We start from the raw sequence: 27210 nt of genomic DNA on the forward strand, positions 1-27210 counted from the left end.
TGAGAAGGAAACAGGAAATATGGTTGATAGAAATCATGAACATATATAGCAAAGTAGATTAGAATGCTTTTTTCCATCTACTTCTATGTTAAGTTTCTACAAAATCTGAGCCTTAGGAAATTAGTTTGACATAGTTTGATATGTTATCATACAGAAAGATATTCATGACATACAGTTCAGTGAAAAGCAGGTATACAGCATAGAATGGATAGTAGGATATCTATCTATCTATATCTATAGCTATACCAGTATAGAAAAAAGTAAAATAATTTACACCAAAATATTTAGTAATTATCTCTGGAAAGTGAGATTTCTGTATTACCTGAAAAAAAATTTTTTTAAATAATATACTCTTAAATACAAAAAAATACCCATCTTCATTTATTTTTTAAGGGGTAAGGAGAGGTCAATATGTCCATTTCTACAGAGAAGTCATGCATGAGAATTGAAAAATTCCCATAAGAATTTAGCAATGAGTAATTGTTAGGGATCTTCCTTGAGAACAGCTGCACTGGAATGATGGAAGACAAACTGCAGGAGAGTACAATAGTAACTATCATCTTCAAGTAGACCTTCATCTCTATGCCCAAACAGCTCAAAACCTATCATACTGTTATTATAACCTTCAACAGGATTTTAAGATTCAACAGGACTATCATCAAGGACCACATACTCTAAGTCTACACATCTTTCCCATCCATCTGCCCTAGTCAAAATTATTTCTTTCTCTGTGGTTCCACAATATTTTACATATCTATTTATGGATATTTATGATTATTATTTATATTTCAATATATTATTTATATTTCTATGACACTCTATCATGTTATATGGTCCTTGATATCAAGCATAGAGTTATTCACATCTGTTCCTCAAAATTTTAAACATAGTATCTTTCATAGAGCCTAGGCACTCAGCTGATTTCCTATACATTTGAATTTAGTTACAAAGTTTCCAAATCACTGAGATAGTTTTAAAAGAGCTTCAAAAAAAGGTTGAAATTAAAGAACAAGTTCAGAGAGTGAATCCAAAAGAATTAAGCAAGGAATGACTGGGTTTTGCTATGGCTGTTACTTTCTATTTCATGACAAACTGCACATGGATAGTAGTAGTAGATAGTAGTCTACTTCCTGACTGGCTGTGAACACTTCAGTATTTTGTTTATTCTTCATAACTCAATTAATAGTATGTATGACTAGGCAATGAAATTAAAAAACTAACCCACAAGTGAATGATCACTGCAATGTGGTTTAGAGACTGTTATCCACCGATTCTTGAAACTTAATAAGTATAGAAAGTCATCTGACTTGACTTCATTATGCTATGCTTTACTCTAGACTGTATCATTGTATAAAGTCTCTGAACAAGCAGCATTGATTTTTATGAAAAAGTTCTGAACAGGCATGCTGTAGTTCCAGAAATTATAAACCACCTTCCTTCTTGAAGCCTGACTGAACCAGCAAAGCTCTAAGAAATTTCATTCAGTCACAAAGCCACATAGTTACTGCCAGGGTAGCTCACTGTTGTTTTAATCTGCGTTTCCCTGATGACATATGATGTGGAGCATCTTTCCATATGTTTATTTGCCATCAGGGTCTCTTTGGTGAACTATCCATTAAGATATTTAGCCTGCTTTTTAATTAGGTTGTTTGTTTTTATATTGCTGAGTTTTAAGAGTTATCTGTATATTTTGTGTAACAGCTCTTTATCCGATGTGTCTTATAAATATTTTCTCCCACTCTGTGTGTGCCTTGTCTTCTCATTCTCTTGTAACTGTCTTTCATAGAACAGTTTTTAATTTTAATGAGATTCAGCTTATCAACTGTTTCTTTCATGAATCATGGCTTTCACATTTTATTTAAAACTGCATCCAAACCCAAGGTCATCTAGGTTTTTTTCCTATGTTATTCTCTAGGAATTTTAGAGTTTTGACTTTTACATTGAGGTTTGTGATTCATTTTAGGTTAATTTTTGTGAAGGTTGTAAGGTCTGATTCTAGATTAACTTTTGCATGTGGATATCCAGTTATCAAAGCACCATATGTTGAGAAGATTATGTTTGCTCCATTGTATTATTGTCTTTGCTCCTTTATCAAAGATTAGTTGCCTATGTGGATCTATTTCTGGGTTTTTCACTTTGTTCAATTGAGTTATTTGTCTATTATTTGGCCTATAGTATAGCACACTGTCTTGATTATTGTAGCTTTACAGTATGTTTTGAAGTTGGGTAGTATCAGTTCTCCAGCATTAACATGGAGCATATTAAATTTGAGATGCCTAATAAACATGTAGGTATAGATGTCAAAAAGGCAGCTGGCTATGAGAATCTGAGTTCAGGGGAAAAAATTTCAACTTATAAATTTCCTACTTTAAAAAAAAAAAAAAAAGGTCCTTTTCAAACTCTTCCAAAAAATAGAAGAGGAGGAAACTCACAAATTCATATGAGGCCAGCATTACCCTGATTCAAAAATCATACAAAGATACTGCAAGAAAAGAAAATTACTGGCCAATGATCTCTGGTGAACAAAGATGCAAAAATCCTCAACAAAATTTTACACTTTGTATTACAAAAATACATTATAAGAATTATACACCATGATCAAGTGTGGCTTACCCTGGAATGCAAGGATGGCTCAATATCTGGAAATCAATTAATGTGATACACCACATTAATGAAATGAAATATAGCAATTATGTCATAATCTCAAAGGTGCAGAAAAAGCATTTGACAAAATTCAACATCCATTTATGATAAAAACTCTCATCAAAATGGGCTTGGAAAGAACATATTTCACCATAATAAAGGCTGTATCTGACAAGCCCACAGCTAACATCACACTCAATGGAGAAAAGTTGAAAGCTTTTACTCTATGATCAGGAACAAGACAAGAGACAAGAATGCCCACTCTCACCACTTTTATTCAACATTGTATTAGAAACTCTAGCCAGAGTAGTTAGGCAAGAAAAAAAATAAAAGGCATCCAAATCAGAAAGGAAGAATTAAAACTGTCTCTATTTGCAGATGACATATTATATAGAAAACCATAAAAACTCCACAAAAAATCTGTCACAACTAATAAATGAATTCTGTAAGCTGTAGGATACAAAATCAATATACAAAAATCTGTTGTGTTTCAGCATGCTAAGAATAAACTACCAGAAAGAGAAATTAACAATCCCACTTACAATTGCATCAAAAAGAATAAAATATCTAGGAATAAATTTAACCAAGGAGGTGAAAGACCTGTACACTGAAAACTGTAAGATACTGAAAAGGCACAAAAAATGAAAAGATAGTCCGTGCACATGGATTGGAGGAATTAATATCATTAAAATGTCCATACTACCCAAAGCAATCTTCAGATTCAATGCAATCTCAATCAAAATTCCAATTTTGGCATTTTTCACAGAACTAGAACAATCCTAAAATTTGTATGAAACTACAAGAGATGCTAAATAGCCATAGCAAAATCTTGAGAAAAAAAGAACAAAGCTAAAAGCATCATGTTTCCTGATTCCAAACACTATTATTACAAAGCTTTAGTAATCAAACGGTTTGGTATTGGGATAAAAACAGACACACAGATAAATGGAACAGAAAAGAAAGCTCATCAATAAACCCACCCATATATAGTCAATTAATTTACTACAAAGGAGCAAAGAATATACACTGGGGAAAGGATAGCATCTTAAATAACTGGTGCTGGTAAAATTGGACAGCCATTTGCAAAAGAATGAAACTGGACCATTACCTTACATCATACACAAAAATTAGCTCAAAATAGATTAAAGACTTGAATGTAAGACCTCAAACCATAAAATTCCTAAAAGAAAAGATAGGCAGTAAGCTTCTTGACAGGGGTCTTAACAATGACTTTTTGGATTTGACACCAAAAGCAAAGGCAACAAAAACAAAAATCAAGTAGGATTAAATCAAACTAAAAAGCTTCTACACAAGAAAGAAAACCACAAAAAGTAAAAATAAAAAGGCAACTTAATGAATGGAAGAAAATATTTGCACATCATATATCTGACAAGGGGTTATTATTCAAAACATATAATGAACTCAAAACAACTCAAAAGCAAAAAAACAAACCATCTGATTAAAAATTGGGCAGAAGATCTGAATAGACATTTTTCCAAAGAAGACATACAGATGGCCAACAGATATATGAACAGGCACTCAACATCACCAATCATCAGAAAAATGAAATCAAAACAATGATATATCACCTCACACCTCTTAGAACAGCTATCACCAAAAAGACAAAATAATAATAAAGTGCTGGCAAGAATATGAAAAAAAAGGAATCTCTGTGCACTGTAGGTGGTATTGTAAATTAGTGCAGTCACAATGGAAAACAGTATGGAGGTTCCTCAAAAAATTAAAATCAGAACTACTATATGATCCAGCAATTCCAATTCCTGGGTGTTTATCCAAAGAAAATGAAAACACTAACTGGACAAGATATACACATCTCCATGTTCATTGCAGCAATATTTACAACAGCCAAGACGTGGAAACAACCTAAGTGTCTATCAATGGATAAGTACAATGTGTTTTTATATATCAATTATAATGTTCCTAGATAGATATCTAGGAATATTATTTAGGAATAAAAAGAAGAAAATCCTGCTATCTGTGATAACATGCATGAAACTTGAGGGCACTATGCTAATTAAAATAAGTCAGAGAAAGACAAATACCATGTTATATAGAGACTCTTTTAAAAACCCACAAAAACACAACAACAAAACTCATAGATATAGAGAACAGATTGGTGGTGTTGCTAAAGGTGAGGGATGGGGATGGTGGGCAAAATGGGTGAAGGGGATCAAACATAAAATAAATGTCATGGTATGTAATGTACAGTATGGTGACAATAGTTAATAATACTGTATTGTATATGTGACAGTTGCTAAGTGAAAAAATCTTAAAAGTTCCCAGCACAAGAAAAAAAAAATTTAACTATGTGTGGTGATGAATGTTAACCAGACTTGTTGCAGTGATCATTTCACAATATACACAAATCTTGAATCATTATGTTGTACATCTCAAACTAAAATAATGTTATATGTCAATTATTTCTCAGTTTTAAAAATTCTTCTTTAAAAAATAAGGAACAAGCAAATTTGAGTTATTAGCATTTAGATGCTATCCTAACTCAGGGGATTGAATTATTTCACCAACAGAGTGATAACAGTGGAAGAACATTAGTTGTGCAAGGACTGAGGCCTGGGGCATAAATGGAGATGAAGAGAACCAGCTAAGAAAGGAGGAATAGAAAACTAGGAGGAAAAATAAAATATGAAGTTCTGGAAGGGAAACTAAAAAGAATGTTTCAAGGAGAACAGAGAGGTAAAATGTGTCAAATGGTACATGTTTTTTCAAGATGAGAACTGAGAACTGACCAAAGTCACAGCGGTCACCAGGAACACTGAAAAGAACAGTTTCAGTGAAGTTGATATGAAGCAAAAGCTTGACTGAAGCCAGATCAAAAAAAAAAAAAAAAAAAAAAAAAAAAAAAATGGTAGGACAGCATTACAGGTAGCAAATACAGAAAATTAGGGCAATAATGAGGGGAATGAAAAGGTCAAGAGAGCATTTTTTTTCCTAATAAGTTGATGGTAATAATCCAAGAAAGGGAAAAATTACGATGGGGTAGGAAGGTATGAGTAATTTGAAGGGACTATAGGAAAACAGAGGGGTTATATCCATCTAATAAAAACCTAGGGGTACGGGGAGAGGGAAAGCAAGGGTACCAAGACTGACCTCCCAGAACTACCTCAGGGCAGATCTCTTTGAGATAACTCTCAAAGATGACTGGAACAAAGAAGTTTTGCAAACGCAAAAATCTTAATGGCAGTTATTTCTTTCTCTTTCCAGCAGGCCATCATATTTGATTTGCAAGCCTAAGAAATTTTGTTTGCTCTCAAACCTATTAAGGCTAGTAATATCTGATACTATATTTATGTAATTTTATTAATTAAAACATAAAACAATGAGTGCAAAAAGAGAGGTATTTCCCCAAAAATTGAGAACTTCTGAAAATTTTGATAAAAGTGGGTTTTTTTTTTAAAGTTACTGTTAAATTAGTTGTATGTAAATTAGATGTAGGAAAACAAGTATAAAATATTGGTAGAAAACATCATAAAAATATACAGGGACTCTGCACCCAGAAAGTTTAGTAAGTATCTAAGTTCTGGCTCCACTTAATTTAAAGAATCTGATACAAACCTATTTTGGAAGTTTGTTCAGGAAAACCAACATGTGTTCAAGGACAACAATGATTTTCAATTAGGGAATCTATCTGCAAAGAAAAAGTACAGATTGGCCCCCACAAACACATTTAAAAAAAATCACAAATGTGTAAGTTTTAATTTATTAAATGTTTACATCCATATGTGTCTTTTTTATGATTTTCCATTTTGAATTAAAAGTATTAAATGAACAGCTATCAGCTCCAACTGCATTGGATATGTCTTTGTTCCCATAAATTCAGCAAATAATAGTTAGAAGCCATTCTTTAAAATTTAAGTAGCAATAAATAAATAAAATGGTTAAGGTAACTCCCTTCTTCCTCAAAATATGAGTCTTTTTTCTGATTCTCAACAAATCAACTAGATATTTCCTATGTATTAATTTCACGGCTATAATATAGTGATGCCCTCATTAAATGACTAGGACTCTGTTCCTATGTTAAATGGCACCAGCCAGACTGCTTTCAAGTTTTCTAGTTAGTTCTCTTTTATCAGAAGGCTTGTCAGTTGTGATCTGCGTGCTGCCTGAATGCTTACTTAAAAATCATCTTTTTTACATTATTGACCTAAATAAATGGCTTTTTTCTTTATACACCTACTGATTCCATATTTTTAGCAAAAGTCATCTTTACATTGCTCACTAAGAAATTTAAGTATAAGTAAGGCAGATTTAATATTCAGAATTAAAATGTATTAGTAAGCCATTTTATGTGTGGTAAAGATGCAGATTGTTGTTTTCACAATACTATTTATTTCACAGTTTCAGACTTAACATTAAAAATCACATTAAACCCTGGGGGGAGAGTAACAGCTGAGTGGTAGAGCACATGTTTAGCATGCACAAGGCCCTGGGTTCTATCCCCAGTGTCTCCATTAAAAAAAAGAAAAAGAAAAAGAAATCACATTAAACCTAAAAATCCATCAATTTAATTCCTTGATGATCCAGAGTTTGTGGTAATTATATTATGACTAGAAGTTTACATTCAGCATAGCAAAAAAGGATTTGAGAGGATCTCAAGACTAAAAGTCATTACTTGACTCCTGAAAATATATATTTTCATTTTGTGGCCTAAATAGTTTTATTTGGGTTTTTTGTGTGGAAGGTGTTAGGCCATATACAAATCTGCGGGGTAGAAGTAATCAAATCACCTAATTATAAGTACAACTCAGAATTTTTCTTGCAAATTACTACTAAGCATGTTATCAAGCTGCCTTAAAAGTGTTAACTAATCTTCAGTTGAACTAATTTATCAACTTTAGACTTACAAATTTCTTACTTAAAAAAACACAAGCAAGATCACTAATTATTCTCCTTGTTCTGTAACCAAACACCACTGGTATAAATGAATTAGTTATTTTGAACATTAAAAAAACTGAATCAGGCATCATAAAGAATAACTAAAAATGTAATTGTTAAATAATAAAATATACTTAGACTGGAATAATACAAACTCAAAACTAAATAATATGAATTAATGTATAAAAGCCTGACTTTCAGTTAACATTTCAATCTTACAATGTTTTACATGTGTGAAGGTCACAACTAAGAAATGATAAGGACCCTCTCTCCTCCCTCAACTACATCTTCCACAATGCTAACAGATACCTTTCTAAAACATAAATCTGACTAAATCTAATCACATCTCCTCCCCTTTTATAAAAACTTAATTTAAAAAACCCGTAACTTTAATGATGCCCCATCGCTTGCAAGTTTCTCCACTGCTTTGCTTATCTAAGCCTTGTCTTCCAACATTATTTGCAACATGTCCTGCAATACCTGAGTTCTTTGAGTCCTTCCCCACTTTGCCTACCTGGACAGACTTCAATTCATCCTTCAAAAATTTGCTAAGATATCAGCTTGTTTAATCACTAGTATTTATTAACAATACTGTACTATCAAGTTTAAGGTCCAGTGCTATATGCTGTAAATATGTAACAGAAGAAAAGATGTGCTTATTCCTTGCCCTACATCTTTAACAATATGGTGACTTTCTTACCCATCTCAGAGCTACCCTTCTCAGAGCTATCTCTTTACATTAAATCTAATTCTTCTGATGCACTTATCATATTTTATTGTAATTATTTATATGACTCTTTCCCCCTCCTAGCCTATGAACAGGGAGAAAAGTAATTGTTATCCAACCCTATAGTCTCAGCACCTAGCCAAATATATTACCAATAGTAGATACTCAATGCTGCAATGAATTTTATGAGCAAAAACAATTTGCTAATGCAAGGAAAATAGCTTTTATAGTTATACTTAGCCATTATATAAACATATACAAATGAGCTTTAATTTTAATCTGTAGTATAAAAATATTAATCTATGCACTAATTGTGTCTTCTTAGCAAATGATAACTCTAAAATGTGACTTTAGCCCTGTGTTTTGCAGTTACTACTATCTTGGATGGAACAATTCTTCATTCAGGTAAGGCCACTCCAAACCCTGCAGACAGTTAATACTGCTGGCCCTGCCCTCTCAGTGTCAATAGCTGCCTTCCAAATCAAAACAGACTACATATCTGAAAATGCCCCCTAGGTGAATAATTCTCCCCTGAGATGATAACTCTTGCTTAGTTTTATAACTTTGTTCAATTTTATTTGCAAATAAATCTACTTCACAGAAAATAGTTGCTGTGCATCTCTATAACTAAAAATAAATATATGTAAAATTAAAAAATTAATATAAAATCAATTGCTCAGATGTGGGATACAGATGTAATATATTTAGGCTCTCTACCTTAGGGATATATACATAAAAAGACTAAACAATCTATTTAAATATAGGAAGAAATCACAGAGAGTCCAGTTTTGGGGGAAACATTGGCCATATTACCAAGTCTTCGACTGGAATGTCATATTTGAGAGAGATGTACATAGACTCAGATATGACCACATAGCTTCAAAGAAACTGCTTGGAAAAATCAACCTGGTACCTTGCTTATAAGGTTCCAGCAAAGCAGGTTTTAAAAAGAACTTAAATGGTCAATCAGTATTCTTGCTGTACTTACAAAAATAATCAGACCAAGTTTAATACAAGTAAATTAGTTTCACTGTGATTATCTTTGGGAAAAAATGGGGGTAATTGTAGAAAGAAAAGTTAGGTTTGCACCTTTTGTAGACATTAGATTGTAGTCTTGTTGATTGTCTTTGAAGTTTTATTATTTTCCTGGGAACTGCACTAGATCTGACTCCTTCTAACTTCCTCAAAAATCTGGCTAGACTCATCAAACTGATATTTCCCATTTTCTCCCACCCTTCTGACTTGGAATCACTAAGAATGAAGCCCCGTTGGAAGGGACCTTATCAAGTGCTCCTGACCACCGACACTGCTGTAAAACTAGAAGGTACCTGAGTCTTGGGTACACATCTCACAGCTGAAAAAGGCTCCACCTGATACCTGGTCCTGTACAAACAATGCAGACCTACAAGTCAAACTGACGAGGCAGAGAAGTAGCTGATATCGATGCAGCCTGCATCTGCTCAAGATGCTAGATCAAGACTTTCTACTTTGGCTAAATATGAAGAACCATTTCTTCTTTTCTTTCTTTCCTTTACTCTTGCATTATCCTGGAAAGATAACACCCTCATCTCTATCTCCAGGCCATTGCTAAGCGGGGTAATCGCTGGAATTTAGGATGATTCTTTATGCCAGGCTAGGAAAAAATCTAACTGACCCCTGGTTTGAATGGACAATTGTGCCGTGATAGTATTTATCTTTGTGGTGATTATCATTCTCCTTGGGTCTATGAGCATTTAGATGGCAGGCCTGCAGTTGGGGAATGCTCTTAAGTGATTTAACTAAAAAGGACCTATAAGGAGGCTTTTCATGATGCAGGGTTTGCTTCCGTTTGTAAGGCCGTATTTCCCTGGTTAGGAGTAACTATGAATGATAATATGATCCTTAACTGAAAGTACTGCAGAATCCACAGTTGCTAAAACATTAGCTGCCCAGTAAAGCTCCTAACACTCTCATCAGAGTTGTTCTTGATAAAATAATAGCTCTTGATTATCTTCTAGCTAAGCAAGGCGGTATCTGTGCTATGGTCAACACCACCTGTTGGACATGGATTGACATTTCTGACGAAGTTGAAAATCAGTTACATAAGATCATTGAGCAAGCCACATGACTTAAAACAGTGATTCTTAAAGAGTGTCTTTCTTTAATCGGTTTGGGACTTGGGGACCAGGGCTCTGAAGTACATTCCGAACAATGGAAATTATCCTGCTTATAGTTAAATCATAATAATCTCCTTGATGCTGTATCCTCTTAAAAACTTTCAATGCATTTTGCAGCAGCTAACTGCCAAGCAAATGATATCTCTAACACTGAAATGTTAGAAAAGTAACAAAGAGAATGGCTGACTTAAAATTCATAAATCTGGAAACATGATCTGTAGATGTCAAGGAGATTAAGCAAAAACGTTATGCCACGCCAAGGATCAATAAAGCTGCAGAGCAGTAGCTGAGTGTGATACTAATACATTAATTTTTGATCACATATTTCTGTTCTGAGAGTCTGATCAAAAAAAAGAGGGAATTGTTAAAGAGGAAACCATGGGCCCAAAATGGCATCACTTGTGCTAAGCCCATGATACCAACCTAGATTTAATACCTGACTTAATTGCAGTTATGCCCTTCCCCAGAAATGTAATCTTAATTAACTAGTTTAAAATTTTCTGGTCAGCACCAATGAGGTAATCAGTCACATGGGCCTTTCCTATCCCCTCCAAGAGGAAAAAGAAACAATCTGCATGTTAACAAACAAAACAAAACAAAAAACAAACAAAAAACAACCTGCCTTCCCTTCACTTCACCCACAGAATATGTCCTGGACTAAAAACAATTCTTTTCTTATGCTAATAGTTTCCTTGCCCCACATTACCTCCTATGAAAATCTTCCATTTTTTACAATCCTTTTGAGCATCCTTCTAATGGGATGCTGCTAATTCATTAATCGCCCAATATAGCCAGTTAGATCTTCCAAAAGAAGTATAATTTTTATTTAGGAAAAATAATAAAAATCTGCTAAATACTAACACTAATATTTAATATGCATATTGAGGCTGGAGCCACCCATGCCACTGAAGCATGTGCAGAGGAGAAAATTTTCACCTCCAATAAATCCGGAACCAATGTTTCTCCCCTGACTCATGGAACCAAAGGACCGGGACATGACCAGAACCTTAATGCTAGAACTCTTTTCAGAAGCAAAGGGTCGGTCATCCAGGAAGACCTATTGTTAAAGCCCTTTTACCATAAATGGCCAGGTTCCAAAGCCCTCCAATTGAAACCTTCACATACCAACCCTCCCTGCTAACTCATAAAAGACAGAACCCCACCTGATCTGGGAGACAGATTTGAGCCCTGCCTCCTGGCCAGTTGACCTCACAATAAAGCATTTTCTTTTCTCAAAAGCCTGTGCCAAAGTATTGGTTACTTTGTGAATTAGGCAGCGAGCCCTTGCTAAGGTAACATTACCACATGAGGGCAGAGCCCTCATGAATGAATTAGTGCCCATATAAAAAGAGGCCCCAGAGAGCTCCTTTGCTCCCTCCACCTTGTGAGGATACAGCAAAACAAGATGGGTGTGGTCTATGAGCCAGGAAGTAGTCTGTCACCAGACTTGGAATCTGCTAGTGCCTTGATCTTGGACTTCTCAGCCTCCAAAACTATGAGAAATAAGTTTCTGTTATTTATAAGCCACCCAGGCAATGGTATTCTGTTACAGCCCAGACTGAATGGACTAAGATAGACTATAATACCAGTAATAAAATCACAAGAAACAACATGAAAATGCCAATGTTGCTGCTTCTGCTTCAAGTTATCAGCAACATTATGAGGCAAAAACAAGGGTGATCTCAGCCAAAAATAACTGAGTTTAAAAACACATTATTTGAAATCTACTATTGTTAGCAACTACCACCCTAAGTGTCCAATGCCCTGAGAAACTGGCTAACAATATAAAGTCTTCATCATCAGCAAAATATTTTAAGATACTATTTTATCATCTTTATCTCATTTTATTTTCATTTCTATTTATTAGTGTATTATATATCTTACATAATATATTAGAATATTATTAACTTTATATAATTCATAAACAAATGTACATATATTGGTGATCTACGCTCCAAAACATTTTTACTGATAGGGAAGCATAATCAAAAGAGTTCAGAACAAGACGATTAATACAGAAGACTAGAGCCTAAAAATTATGTAGTCTAAGAATGAGAGTGAACAAGACTTAAAGACAATACTCAAACAAAAGTCACCCAACAAGAAGCAACTACAGCCCACCCTCAGTATCCTACAGGTTCTGTATCTGCAGGTTCCACATATGCAGGTTCAACCAACCAGGGATCACCAAAAAAAAAAAAGGAAAAAAAAAATCCCGAAAGTTCCAAAAACCAAAACTTGAATTTGCCCCAAACCCAGCAATGATTTTCATAGCATTTACATTGTATTTACTAATATTTACATAGCATTTATATTGTATTAGGTAGTGTAAGTAATCTAGAGATGATTTAAAGTATATAGGAAGATGTGCATAGGTTATATGAAATTCTATGCAACTTTATATAAAGGACTTGAGGATCCACAGATTTTGGGTATCCACAGGGATCCTGGAATCAATGCCAAATGGATCCCTAGGGACCACTGTATTGTTAATTACCACTCTAAGGAAGGCCAAGTAAAAGTTCTTCAAAACCACACAAAAACACTGCCTCTTTGAGAACAGATTTAATACAAGAATTAAAAATTTTAAAGGTAACCACCAGAAAAAGGAAGCTTTAATTTAAGCTTCTAAAGCAAAAATTCCAAAAAGTGTGCAATTTTTTTAAATTGTAGTAGAGTCAATTTACAATGCTGTGTTAATTTCTGGTATATAGCATAATTTAGTTATATATATATATATATATATATATATATATATATATATATTCCATTTCATTTTTTTTCCATTATAGGTTATTATAAAGTATTGAATATACTTCCGTGTGCTATACAGGAGGACCTTGCTCTTTATCTATTTTAGATATAGTAGTATTTGCAAATCCCGAACTCCCAATTTATCCCTCTACTCCCCCTCCTTTTCCCCCCGGTAACCATAAGTTTATTTTCTATGTCTGTAAATCTGTTTCTGTTTTGTAAATAAGTTCATTTGTCTCATTTTTAAAGATTCCACATGTAAGTGATATCATATGGTATTTTTCTTTCTCTTTCTGGCTTACTTCACTTAGTATGACAATCTCCAGATCCAAAAATGGTGCCATTTCTTAATTGCAAAACAAAAGATGAGGGGAAATGAAGGAGGCAAACTTCTACCAATCTCTAATAATTTATCTATTTACAATATGGACATTATTGGACTTACCTACATTTCAAGAGGAAAACAAATAATGCAAAGAAGCACTTTTTAAAAGCCTCTAATTAGCCTTAAAAATAACATTTTACATTTTAAAATTTAACCATTCTAAAACATTTAGTTCTTGACAGGATAAACAACAGTCTGATTACATTTAATAGTATTTTTAATACCTTCTTCTCAGAGTTTAAGGTCTGTATCTATTTTTCAAGGTTTGTTTAAATAATGGGTAAAAACATTCTGACCACAGTAGGTAGCCTAACGTCAAATAATGTCAAAACTTATTCCCTAGAAAACATTTATTATTTTAATGCCTATAAATGAAAAGCATATTACAAACATTTAAATATTTATTAGTATGGAAAGTATAGTCTCACCATTCACAAGAATGAAAAGCTGTTCTCCAAGCTATTAGAAAAGCTCTTTCATAATAGCCTTCTAGACAAATGAGGAAATCTGAAGCAAATGAGAGTTAAGTTCCAGGCTTTTTTTCTCTCCGAATCAACAGGCCTTATGTTGCCTGCTTATTTCTATTAAAACAAGAGTTGTAATGGGACACGCCAACTACAGGTGACGAGTTAGAATGCTCATTAATTTCAGTTCCTAGCTGTCTTGAAAGTTCCCTAGTCCACTTCTGTTTCTATGGTAACAAAGGCAGAATCAGGAAGCAGAAACAAACACTTTAAGATAGCAGTTAAGTAGGGAGAGTCAAGTATTGAACGGCATATACAGTAATTCAACTTTAATCATCTAAAATGTAGAAAGAAAGGGAATCATAGTTCATACAATCTTAAAGATACTCAAAGGGAAAAACCTGCCAGTCCAGTATTTTTTCTTTGTTTTCATGGAAAATTACTTACATTTTACTTATAACTTTTCTAAAACTTTGATTCCAGTCCTACCATGAGTGGCCAAAAGACTAAACAAAACAAAACAAAAACCTAGAATCACCAAGTGTCCAGATTCACTTTCTAGTGCAAAATTCACAGTACTAGAATTAAGGCTTTTAAATATGGTAGCATATTTTGTGACCCTAATTAGAACTGTAAGACTTTTTCTTTGAAAAAGTTGATTCTAATATGCTTTTTAAGTCAAGCAAAGTAGCTACCTTTAAGAATGAAAATAAACCTTCTGTTAATACTGATAGGAGCCTTTTATATCTATAAATACTGTATATCAATAAAATATATACAGTGTCTGAAATGGAAATTTCTTCAGTATATTTTCTAAGTTTTTCTGGGATTGTCTTAAATTTACGAGTGTCCAAAGTCATGACTATTAGACCTTTTAAACTGCTTATTCTTTTTCAAATTGTTTAAATTTTTCTTCTTCCTCTCTCACAACATTGTCACTCCCGAGAGTCTTTCATCACTCACTCTAAGGTAAGCAAGCTGCCATGTCAGAAGCAGCACTATGGAAATGACCATGTGACAAAGAATTGAGGCCTCCTGCCAAAGCCAACAAGGAACTGAGGCCTGCCAATAACCATGTGAGCTTGGCAGCAGATCCTCCAGCCCCAGTGGAGACTTAAGATGACTGCTGTCCCTACAGGAGGCTTGACAGCGCCTCGGGAGAGAACCTGAGTTAAAACAACCTAAATTAATCCCAGATGCCTGACTCACAGGAACTGAAATAAGTATTTGTTGTTTTAAACTGCTAAACAGAATTAGATAATCAATAAGGTATCTTATTCACCTTTTTATTTTCTCCCACCTCATCTCTAAGAGTTCCTTGCCTACAGCAAATACTTGAGAAATAAATGACAAAACATTAAAATGTAATAGTTTGGTCAAAACTCTACCAAATGGGCTTGCTCTCCCATTAAGAGAAACAGAAAAAATGTAAGCCCATACCTCCTGTGACAACTGAAATAATTTTTTAAATGGTCATTTATAAAACATATGATGTGCTAAGCTGTAAACATCAGAAAACGAAGAGTATGTCCCAAATCTATATTTCAATTCTATCTACCACTATTTTCCACAGTAAACATTCAAACTTTGGCCAAATTTTTGCACCTTATCTCTATCTATAGACAGTCTTAACCTGTACCTCTATTTAGTTCTGTGCATCCAAATCTTACTCCTCTTATAATAATGTTCCTTACAGAAAAAACTGTGGAAGACTTTAGGATAGGCATAGATTGCTGATGTCCTATCTAGGACATCTTATCAAGTTATCTGTGCCTTTCATTGTCCTTGTTTTTTTGGTGGTGGTGGTGGTAAAATACATATAACATATCAGTTACCATTTTAACAATTTTTAAATGTACATTTCAGTGGTATTAAATACATTCATAATGTTGTACACTATCCCCACTATTTCCAGGCTTTCCATTGTCTTTAAAACAAAATTCTCAAGAGGAAAAAAAAATTGAACTCATTTTAAATATGCTTTAGAAAGCAAATAAGCAAAATACTTACAAAAACAAAGTCAGGACCTTTTAAGAACCCAAGTTTGCATAATTAAGGCAAATCTTTGGTAAATTAGACTAATTTAATAAATATGGTTTTTAAAAAGTTATGCCTTTAACCAAGTAAGCTAAAATCAATCCCATACAAGGCTTATAGTTTTGAAAAATATAAATTCCTATGTTCAAATAAAAGGAATCATTATTCCGGCCAATTTTTTTTCAACAGTAACTTTTGTAGAATGGCAACTTGAAGGTAATTTTCAAGATCTTTAGGTAATCTAAAACCTTGGACTGATACTAAATTGAGTTAATCAAATGATGATTATTAAATACCTAGAAAATATCTAGTAAGATGAAATACTGAAATATTAATTACTAAGCATAGTTTTAAGCTTACATACATTTGCTTTTTAATACTGACAAGATATATAGATCTGGGTCATGTTAATGAAACTATCAATTTTTGCCACTTTACGGTGTAAAGGGATATATGTGGCTATAAAAAGTTGTATTGTGTGTGCTCAAGGGGTCTGCTAAATTCTCAATAATAATAAAGGCTCCTCCTCACGAATCAGCAAACATATTATCTTCTATATTTATTTTTATTGTTACTTTGATGAAATAAGTAATCAAGTCTTATTCCTCAGGTACCCATGATTCTATTTTTTTCAAGCCCCAAATAATCTAACAATTCTCTATTTTGCATTCTCCTAATCATATCCTTAATATAGACAATATAAAGCTTATTACAATATTCTACACCACACTATCTTTGAGATTTTCCAGTGTTCCTCAAAAAAACCAAAAAGATTTGTTGCTTTACTGCATAAAAACAGAGCTGTTAGAAAGAACTGGGTTTGTTTTGCATGTTACTATTCTAAGAGTTACATGGGAAAAGTTGTCAAATCAAGAAAGACACTTCTCCTTTCCTAGGTTAAGTCTGTATCGGTAAGTTGTTCATGTAAACATTTCAGAAATTTTGTGTTGTGAGAAGTCCCTGGAGATATGTCAATGCCCTCACAGTCTATTATATCTTCACCCTCAGGGGAAATTCCAATCAAAAGTTTTAGGAAATAGTTACATATCATACCCCAGTAGAGAATTATACATGCTTCCATCCTGATACTATAAACTCGAGTAACAAATTAACCACAGCCATTAAGTCTCTGTTTTCCACGAAGAGCTTTTGTTTTTAACTCTGATGTTTTCTTGAAAGCTCTAAGCTATAAGTGAGAGTTTGTATCTTCAACAAAAAAGTTTCAGAACTTGTAGAAAGGATTATGCCAAGTACTTCTAACTATTAACACTTGAAAGAACAAGGTATCAGTAAGGCTTTTTGATGACATCTCTCAAACAACTTTCAGATCATTTTTGGACTAAATAAAAATTTCTAGGACTCCTTTTAGTCTAGAAGCAGATACCTTCCTAACTGTAGACAGCTAACTCAACTCTAGAGAAATGGCAACAAAAACTATATAGTACTGAATGATTTACAAAAGAAAGTTTACTTGACTGAAATATTGATGATAATATTTTAATGTTCTATTTCCTTTCTTCTGAAGTTATATATAACCACAACAATTTAGTAAACCCTGCTTATAAACCAAAATGAAACATTTAAAAATATTATCTGATTCTTACTAACCCTCAGAATTTAGAAACTCTTTAGAGAATCACCTTTTCATGGCAATAGAGATATTTGTATAGATTTAATAAGAATCTGCCCTCCTTTTTACTAGGATATAATTGAACAAACCTACTAAGCAACCAAAGTTTTACCTAGAGAATCACATTTGAGAACAATGATCATTTATACAGGTATCTGTAAGGAACTAAGGCTGACTTTACTTACAGATCCAATGCCTAGAGAGCCCTTTCAGAAAAACTGGCCTGGTCCCTGGCTTATAAGGGTGCATTACATGTGATAAGGAAGGTCACTTCCTGGCAGGATAGGAATCTTAAGAAATTTGAGGGATATTTAAGGGTACTACTGTAGGTGAATTCTGATAGCATCCTGGGCTTGCTTTCCTAGCTGAGGAAAGCAAATAACAATGGGTTTTAAATGTTTGAGATTCCCTATGAAAAGTTACAGTCAAGTTAATTTTGTAGCCTTAAGAGTTGTACAATAGTGTACAGGCTCTAAATTTGCAAAAGCAAACTCAAGGATGTGTATATGGCTAACACCCTTATGGCACCTATGAAAATAACCAGCCATACCTCATAAGGAGACCAGTTTTTTGGGGGGATCAAGAAAAATCTTTAAAATTATTATGATCATATCACTCCAAAAATCTTACGAAAACTACTCCTTCTAAACAATCCAAACACAAATACCATTCTCCAATATACTTAGGGATATATGATTATCTGTAACAATTAAGGATACACAAATTAAAATGAAGTTATACCTATTAATACAATGAAAAAAATTCTCAAAGTCCAGTGGCAGTGGTATAAAATGGTATGACTTCTTCTGAGGAGAATCTTACAGATATATGAAAAGAGCTTTAAAATCTGAATAAGGTGGCATCCATTCACATTCACATTCATTCACATCACCCCCAAAAATCTACCAAAAAGGACCAAAACTAGTGACGGAAATGCCATCATTAAAGCCAGGAAAATACCAATATTATAAGAAGACTATATCCCCCAAGAGTACAAGGCACAGATTTTAGAAAATAAGTGAGAATATTCTTAAATATCCTAACTCTTAACTTGCAGAATTAAAGTTTAGGGACATGGAAAGCCTGTAAGAAAATTGGGAATCACAGAGCTTGGGCCCCATGTTCGCATAGCAGCAAAACATTTTGGCCTCCTTGTTTTAGTTTTCCTCAACCAGTTATTAGAGTTGAAAGGAGCCAGCTTTTTGCAGGTGATGATCAAGTTTGACTAGGCAGACATAAATAAGCACTAACTCACCATACAAAACTCATATTCCACAGTATTGCACAGTGTTCATTCTCTCCCACCTCATACCACCCCCGTCCCACCCACAGGTAGACCAGGTTGAAGCAGTAGAACTGCTAAAATCAAAGGTTGACCCTCAAACACGGGATCATAGGCATACTCACAGCGCAGATCTCAAGAGATTCAGAGGAAAAAGTTCTAAGAGAAAACATATCTGAACTGTATTTTCTGTTGCCCAGTCGCCTGGTTGCTTACACCAAATATTAAAAACTATCAACATCTAAATCTCTAGCACAAATTATAAAACAAAAACCAACCAAACAAACTGAAACAACACTAAGATAGAGATAGTCATCAAGAATTACCAATTACGTGAGTGTGATGAGGACAGGGACGTGGGGACGTTGAGACCCACCCTCACCTCCTGCTCCAGGGAAGGCAGGGGCCTGTGTGGAGCGGCGCTGCCGGGGGACACCAACGTGGTCAGAAAAAAAAAAAAAAAAAAAAAAAGAATTACCAAGCTTTCTGTGCACTTAAATAAAATTCAACTTTCGTTACAAATTTTTTAAGTCTTAATAGAAATAAATGGACACTTGCTTAATATGATTTTCAAAACTACATAGAACAAACCAAAAGCCACCAAAAAGGACCAAAAATACTGAGGGAAATGCCATCATGAAAGAAATCAATAATGATAAAATTTTTGAAACATTTCCATTCAGAAAAAAATAAGGATGCTCAATGCAAAAATTGCTTTGTAGGTACTGACTAACTTTATTTTATTCTTTACACAGAAGAATAAAGCTACAAATACTGGAATCGAGGCAACAAAATTATCTTTATTTGCAGAGTATTATTATATATCTAGAAAATCCTAGAGAATCAACTGAAAAATAATAGAAACAATAAGAGAGTTGAAAAATTCAATCAATTGTCAGTAGGAATTACTCAATAATGTTTTGGGGAAAACTGAATAGTCTTTTAGGGAAAAAAATACAGCTGGGAATCCAAATTTCACTTCTTTCACTCAAATAGAGTCCAACTCTACTATAAATTGCAGCGTAAAGCAAGACAACCTCAGAGCCATAAACAAAAAGACTAAGACATTGGTCTTCTAAGCATTTATGTCTTCCTATACTGAAAACAACACTTTTAGAAGAAAAAGTCCACCATAAACATCAGAAAAGGGAAGAAGGAAGGGGAAGAGGAAAGGAAAAGGAGGAGAAAAAAAAAAAGCCTAGCAGTGGTGTGCTGGAGCTTAACTACACTAACTCACAAAAGCCAACTGTTATATTTTCAGGAATTTTGCAACTCAGTTGTTAAACACAGTCATTATTAAAAATTAAATTATATAAACTTATCATTCAAAAAATTATACTAAAAATAAGGTTATAAACAATCAAAACTGATCACTCCCTAATTATTTTACTACATTGTATTATTATCTTTGCTGTTGAGGTTACTTACATCTATTGTTTCAGTTTGATGCAAATACTATATAACGGTTGTGTGACTGCACATCTCAACTCTGTTCAGTGGTATTAAGTCCCTGGATGGAAAAAGACCATGTTGGGAGTATTTACACTAAGGAAAACAGCACACACTACAAATCAGGGCTCCCTCTACCAGATACACAAGCCAGTTGTTATTTACCAAAATACCACTGTATGTATGTAAAATATTCATATGCTTTGACCCAGCAATTCAATCTCCAGGAATGTATCTTAAAAAAATAAATTAGAACATGCACAAAGGCTTAGGGATGTTTGATGTAATATTACTCTAATATATATTATAATATATGTTAATCAAAAACAATTTAAATATCTGAAACTTGAGTAGCTGAATAAATCATGATATGCTATTTCAAAATATTAAATGAGAAAATGTGCATGATATAATGTAAAAAGAAAATAAAGTGAGAGAAGCAGAATGCAAAACTACACATATTGCTGTTTTATAAAAATATATATATACATACATATATACATACTTTCACAGAAAAAGATTGGAAATTAAAACTTTGCTTTATTAAAAAACAGCAAAGAAGGGGTAAGGGTATATCTCAGTTGTAGACTGTATGCTTGGTATGCATACGGCCCTGGGTTCAATCCCCAGTATCCACCATTAAAACAAATAAATAAGTAAATCAAATTACCTCACCCAATCTCCAAAAAAAACCCCAAAAAAACCCCAAACCAAAACACAAAAACAGCAAAGAGCCACTTATGATTGAAGAATTTCTAGCATTTGGAAGCTGAACTCTTTGAAATTTCTTTCACGAAAGTGCTCCAATCTCATTGTTATACACACCCACAGATTTTCTCAATGCCCTCTAATTACAGAAGTACCCCTCCTTCTGGTCAATGTCAATCAGTCTGACATGGGTCAGGAACCTGCTTCTTCCCACTTCTCGAAAAATTTCTGAATTACATTCCTTGCCCCTGTATCTTAATTTTCATCATTAAGACAGTCATCTTCAAGCTCACAATTCCTTCCTAATAACTTCCCAATTTACTTTCCTTTTCCCTTAAAAAAAAAGAAGAAAAAAAAAAACTACCTCAACTCCATGTTTTGATTTCTTTACCTTAAGTCCAAACCATTCCACTGAAATATTATTGCCAAGGTCACTAATGTCCTTGTTGCTTAATCCAATGGGTTTTTTTGTTTGTTTTTTTGGTTCTTTCCTGTTTGATACTACAAAACGATTTCACTCCATGCCTGGTCCCCTCATTTTCACTTTTTAGAGGGGAGGTTCATGACACTAAATAAACTTCAAAATAAAAATGCAATTAATAGAATTTTGAACATTTGAAAGTTTTATCTTAATACTTTTCTGTATTTTTCAAAACTTGTCAGAATATTTTTAGTAAAAAATATGCTTTTAATTTTAAGAAAAGTTATGTTGTACATCTGAAACTAATATTTTGTATGTCAATATATCTCAATTTTTTAAGAAGTCAGAAAATAAACTAAATGAATATAAAGAGAAAAAAGAAAAAGCAAAAGGTAATGAACATGATTAACTGTAAGAAGGAATAGCTGGCAAATTATAGAGCTGCATATACAACTTACTTTTATAATAAACAAGCAAACAGTGCAAATATAAGATAATATGAGAATTTATTTTTTAAAGGTCCAAGTTCTATTCTTAAATAGTCTTAATTCAAGCATCTAATAAGTAGTAGAATTATTTATCAGGATGATAACTATACCTTATCAAGAAAGATTTATTTTCAGTATGTTCAGTATTATCTAATAAAATTAATATTTTTTAGAAGGAGTCCTTTTACAAGAGGTAGAAACAAAACAATAAAAAAAAAAACAATGCTTTAAAAAGTTGACCTTTACTTATCCAGTTCAACATTTCCTGTAATAGAGATTTTGTGGAAATGTGGTATAGATAATAAGTGTTGATGGGAAATTGAGTCTTAATACGGGCATTACATGACAGTCTTACTAGCAAAAGGAACAGAGAAGAATTATATGTCAAAAATAAAACAAAGAACAAACCAGTGGTTACCGGTGGAGAGAGGGAACTGGGGAGGGACAAATAGGGGTATAGGATTAAGAGATACAAGCTACTCTGTATAAAATAAATAAGCAACAAGGATATATCGTACACCAGAGGGATATATAGCCATTATTTTGTAATAACTTTAGATGGAGTATCATCCATAAAAATACTAAATCAATATTTTGTACACCTGAAACTAATATAATATTGTAAATTGACTATACTTCAATAAAATAAATCTGAGGAAAAAGAAAAGCTGGAGGATAACCTTTCCAGACTTCATATAATACTACCAAGCTACAGTAATCAAAACATCATGGTACTGGTATAAAAACAGACATATAGATCAATGGAACACATTAGAGAGCTCAGAAATAAACCCAAACACCTACAGTCAATTAATCTACAACAAAGGAGGCAAGATTATACAATCAAGACAGTCTCTTCCACAAGTGGAAAAGTGGGAAAACTGCACAGCCACAGGCAAATCAATGAAATTAGAACACTCCTTCACAACCACACACCATATACAAAAATAAACTCAAAATGGTTTAAAGACCTGAATATAAGACATGACACCAAAACCTCCTAGAAGGGAACATAGACAAAACATTCTCAGACATAAATCGTAGCAATATTTTCTTAAGTCTCCCAAGGCAAAAGAAATAAAAGCAAAAATAAATAGGCCCTAATCAAACTTAAAAGTTTTTGCACAGCAAAGGAAACCATCAAGAAAACAAAAACACAACCTACAGAATGGGAGAAAATATTTGTACATGATGCAGCTGACAAGGGGTTAATATCCCAAATATACAAACAATTCATTCAACTCAATATCAAAAACATAAACAACCCAATCAAAAATGGACAAATAAACAGACATTTCTCCAAAGAAGACATAGAGATGGGAAACAGGCACATGACAAGATGCTCAACACTGCTAATTATTACTGAAATGCAAATCAAAACCACAATGAGGTATCACCTCGCACCAGTCAAAATGGCTATCATTAAAAATTCTACAAATAATAAATGCTAGAGAGGGTGTGGAGAAAAGGAAACCCTAGTATACTGTTCATAGGAATGTAAACTGCAGTCATAATGGAAAACAGTATGAAGGGTTCTTTAAAAACTAGAAATAGACTTACCATATGATCCAGCAATCCCACTCCTGGGCATAATGTGGAAAAGATGAAAACTCTTAGTTTGAAAAGATATTTGCACCCCAATGTTCATAGCAGCACTATTTACAAATAGCCAAGATATGAAAACAACCCAAGTGTCCATCAACAGATGACTGGTTTAAGAAGATGTGGTATGTATATACAATGGAATATTACTCAGTGATAGAAAGAATGAAATATTGCCATTTGCAGCAACATAGATGGACACAGAGATTACCATACTAAGTAGGTGACATGAAGTAAAGAGAAAGATACATTATATGTTATCACTATGTGAAACCTGATAAATAATACAAATGAATCTATATACAAAGCAGAAACACTCACAGACATAGAAAACAAATTTATCATTACCAAAGGGGAAAGGGAGGTAAGGAAGGATAAAATAGGAGTAACAGATTAACAGATACAAACTCCTATACATAATACAGATAAGCAACAAGAATTTACTGTATAGCATAGGGAACTATATTCAGTATCTTGTAGTAATCTATAATGAAAAAGAATATATATATTTATAACTGAATCACTATGCTGTCACCAGAAACTAACACAACATGGTAAATCAATGATACTTCAATAAATAAAGTATTATTAATCAAAAAAATAAACCAGTTAAGACACTGAAAAACGGTCACTCTAATTAATTAGTCACAGAAACGCAGATTAAATAAGGTACAACTTTTTGCATCGCAATTGGCAAGAGCTAAAAATAATAAATATACCCATTCCAATGAAGGTGTGATAAATAGGTAAACTTATATATTTCCAGTGACATATAAAATCATGCAATCCTTTCAAAAGACAATCACAATACATATATTAAAAGCCTTAAAGTATTCCCAGCCCTTGACCCAGCAATTGCATTCCTGGGTATTTATCCTATGAAATAATGTCAAACAACATATAAAAGTATTATTAATAAAAAGTGTTCAGTGAAGCATTATTTATAAAGTTAGGAAGGAAGGAATCAATCTATTTGAACAACCATGCATCATCCACCATTAGCACTCAACTGGGTCACAGGGAAGAATCAGATAATCTTGTCAGGAGGCAGAGGGTTGGGAAGATTCACAAAAGAAACTCTTCAGAAGGGTATTAGAAAATAAGCAGATTTGACTAAGCAAAAAGAGAGGAAATAACTGCACACAGGAAACATCTTACGCAAAATCATAGAGTCATGAAAGTCTACACTCAGAAATCCATAACATATGGTATGTCTCTAATATGCTTAAAACATGCTGCCTCCTATCTCCCAGTGGTTTACAGAAAGTGATGTTTGGCAGTGGTATAAACACATACAGAGTATAAACATAAATATAGTGAAAAATATTAGGCTAACTGGATTAACTATTCATCTATACAGAATGGGATATACCAGGAGTGAAGTAGAAGGGATTTAAAAAACAGATGGAGAGTTTGTCTTAAGGTAAACTCATCATGAGACTGTGTGATGTAGTGGAAACAATATTTAAGTACTGGCAAGTGGTAATCCACAGCTAATCTATTTCTCGCTTTCATCATCTGAAAAGGATAAAACAAGTGTTCAACTGTATCAAATTATTGTTATGGTCACATGAAACAGATTTGAATGTAAGGTAATATAATCTCCTACCTCCCCAAACTAGCTCCACCCCCTTCCTTTAAATTATGTACCTTTCTTTATCCTTCAGCCCATTCTCATTGCTGTTAGTCTAGTCAGTACCACCTGACATTGGAATTTCTGCAATTACTAGTGTTTCTTTTAATAGCCTCTTCTTTTTTACACATTTTACACATTTCTTCCAAATCTGTCTTTCTAAAACACTCTTTAATCATGTCACACCTCTGCTTTAAAAATCTATTAGCTAATTCAAATTCCCCTTTCTAACTTTACCTCCCATTATTTTCAAACAAATTTTAGTTAGGTTTCCCTCCATCCTCTCCTTTGTTCAGGCTGCTGTTCTAAGCTAAAATATCTACTACTTCCCTCAAAGCCCAACTGAAGTTTCACCTTGAACTCTTTTAACTCCAAAGCAATTTCTTTTAACATTTTGAGGAATAACAATACTTAAGCGTATAAACTATCCCAAACCATGCAACCTTCATATAGAGTAGAAACTCATCTTATTGGCAAATTGGGGAGTGTGGGAGGTTCTAGTAGTAGGTTGTACTAAAATATAGTAAAATGTATTGCTGACATGGACCACACCAGAGATGGATTCTACCGTCTCTCAGTAAGTTTCACCACCAACACTAAGGCAGATGTCATTTACGTAGCAAGCCTGTATTTAGAAGCTATGATACACAAAAAATACTTAAAGACATAAGAGCCACATTTAGTTTAAGACGCCACATTGTGAGAGCTACCCAGGAACAGAACATTTGACTCATGTCACTGAGTGAATGACAGCTATTTAAATTGTTTTTCCTTTCCTACCCCCAGTTTTTTTCCTAACATAAATAATTGAATTTCTAATATAAAATCACAAAAGATGAGACTTCACTCTATATACATCCTTTCTAAGTAAACTGTGAACTCTTTAAGCATATTATGGGCCATGCATTTTATTTCTGGGCACCCTGAATTGTTTCTAGTCATTAAGAAATAGATGCTGACCTTATTCTTCTTCTCAAGTTAATGACCAATTTATTTAACTAATCACTACCACCTAATACAGAACTATTAGTACATCATAATAGTACTAAACATGAAAAACTAATAAGCGATTGTTTCGATGAGTGGCTACAGGATTATTTTTCTCTCACTTGTGAATTGCTGAGATTGCAAATACAGAAACAAACATTCATTTCTACCCATGCATGTGTAGTTAATTTAGTTGTATCTCTAGACTTCAGCTGCAACATATTAAATGCTACCTACAAAGAATAAAATTTCTGCAATAAATTGCAAAAAATGACCTATTTCACAAAAGGTGTTTCACATTAAAGTGAAAAAGGCCAAATTCAAGGTGCTATGTCATAGAACACTTCATTAAAAAACAAAAGCAGGGAAATTCTGGTCACTTTCTATTTAGCTCCTCCCCGCCTCCCCGCATGCCTTGCTCCTCTCCTCCACTCCCATTTCACACATAGTATAAAAGTATTTACATATTCTTTAAACAAGTTCTTCTCTTTTATGAGTTTTGGCAAGAACATCTCTTTCTGAAGAAAGAAAGGGACAGAGCTTTTACCTAAGTGGCCAAAGTTATTCCATGTTCTCTTCCTGGACCAACTGTGTACTGTTTACACAGCCCTTCCCTAACCCTTCAACTTCCCACTTGAAATCCCCAAGGTATGATTATAGTTAAGTCATTTTTTCAGTAAGCTGCTGAAAATATTAATAATGCACAGGAATCTAATGCTAAGATACTTAGAGCAGAAAGAAGAAAATCTTGATACTTTCCATGAGGACTCAATTACAGAACAATGCTCCACTTCTCCTAACCCCATTTAAAAGCCTTCTTTAAAATTATCTCCTCTTTTTCTTGTTATTCCCTAACAACATTTCTTTTAGCTCTGCAGTACCTTTTTAAAATAGATTTGACTCATAATCTCTGACTGTTACTGTTGCCTT

General features: G+C 33.5%; 1 protein-coding gene across 22 annotated transcripts in view; it reads right to left on the bottom strand.

The window, feature by feature from the left end:
• BAZ2B (bromodomain adjacent to zinc finger domain 2B) overlaps window positions 1-27210 on the bottom strand; it is a 290545-nt gene that overhangs the window by 200458 nt on the left and 62877 nt on the right. The window contains exon 4 of one of the 22 annotated variants that reach the window (XM_064484823.1): window positions 19319-19414. The exons of the other annotated variants lie outside the window; for them this stretch is intronic. The gene's annotated coding sequence lies outside the window, so the exon portion shown is untranslated. The remainder of the gene's footprint in view (window positions 1-19318; window positions 19415-27210) is intronic. 22 annotated transcript variants of the gene reach the window in all.

Source organism: Camelus dromedarius, chromosome 4 (genome assembly GCF_036321535.1).
Source record: "Camelus dromedarius isolate mCamDro1 chromosome 4, mCamDro1.pat, whole genome shotgun sequence".
Classification (NCBI taxonomy): domain Eukaryota; kingdom Metazoa; phylum Chordata; class Mammalia; order Artiodactyla; family Camelidae; genus Camelus; species Camelus dromedarius.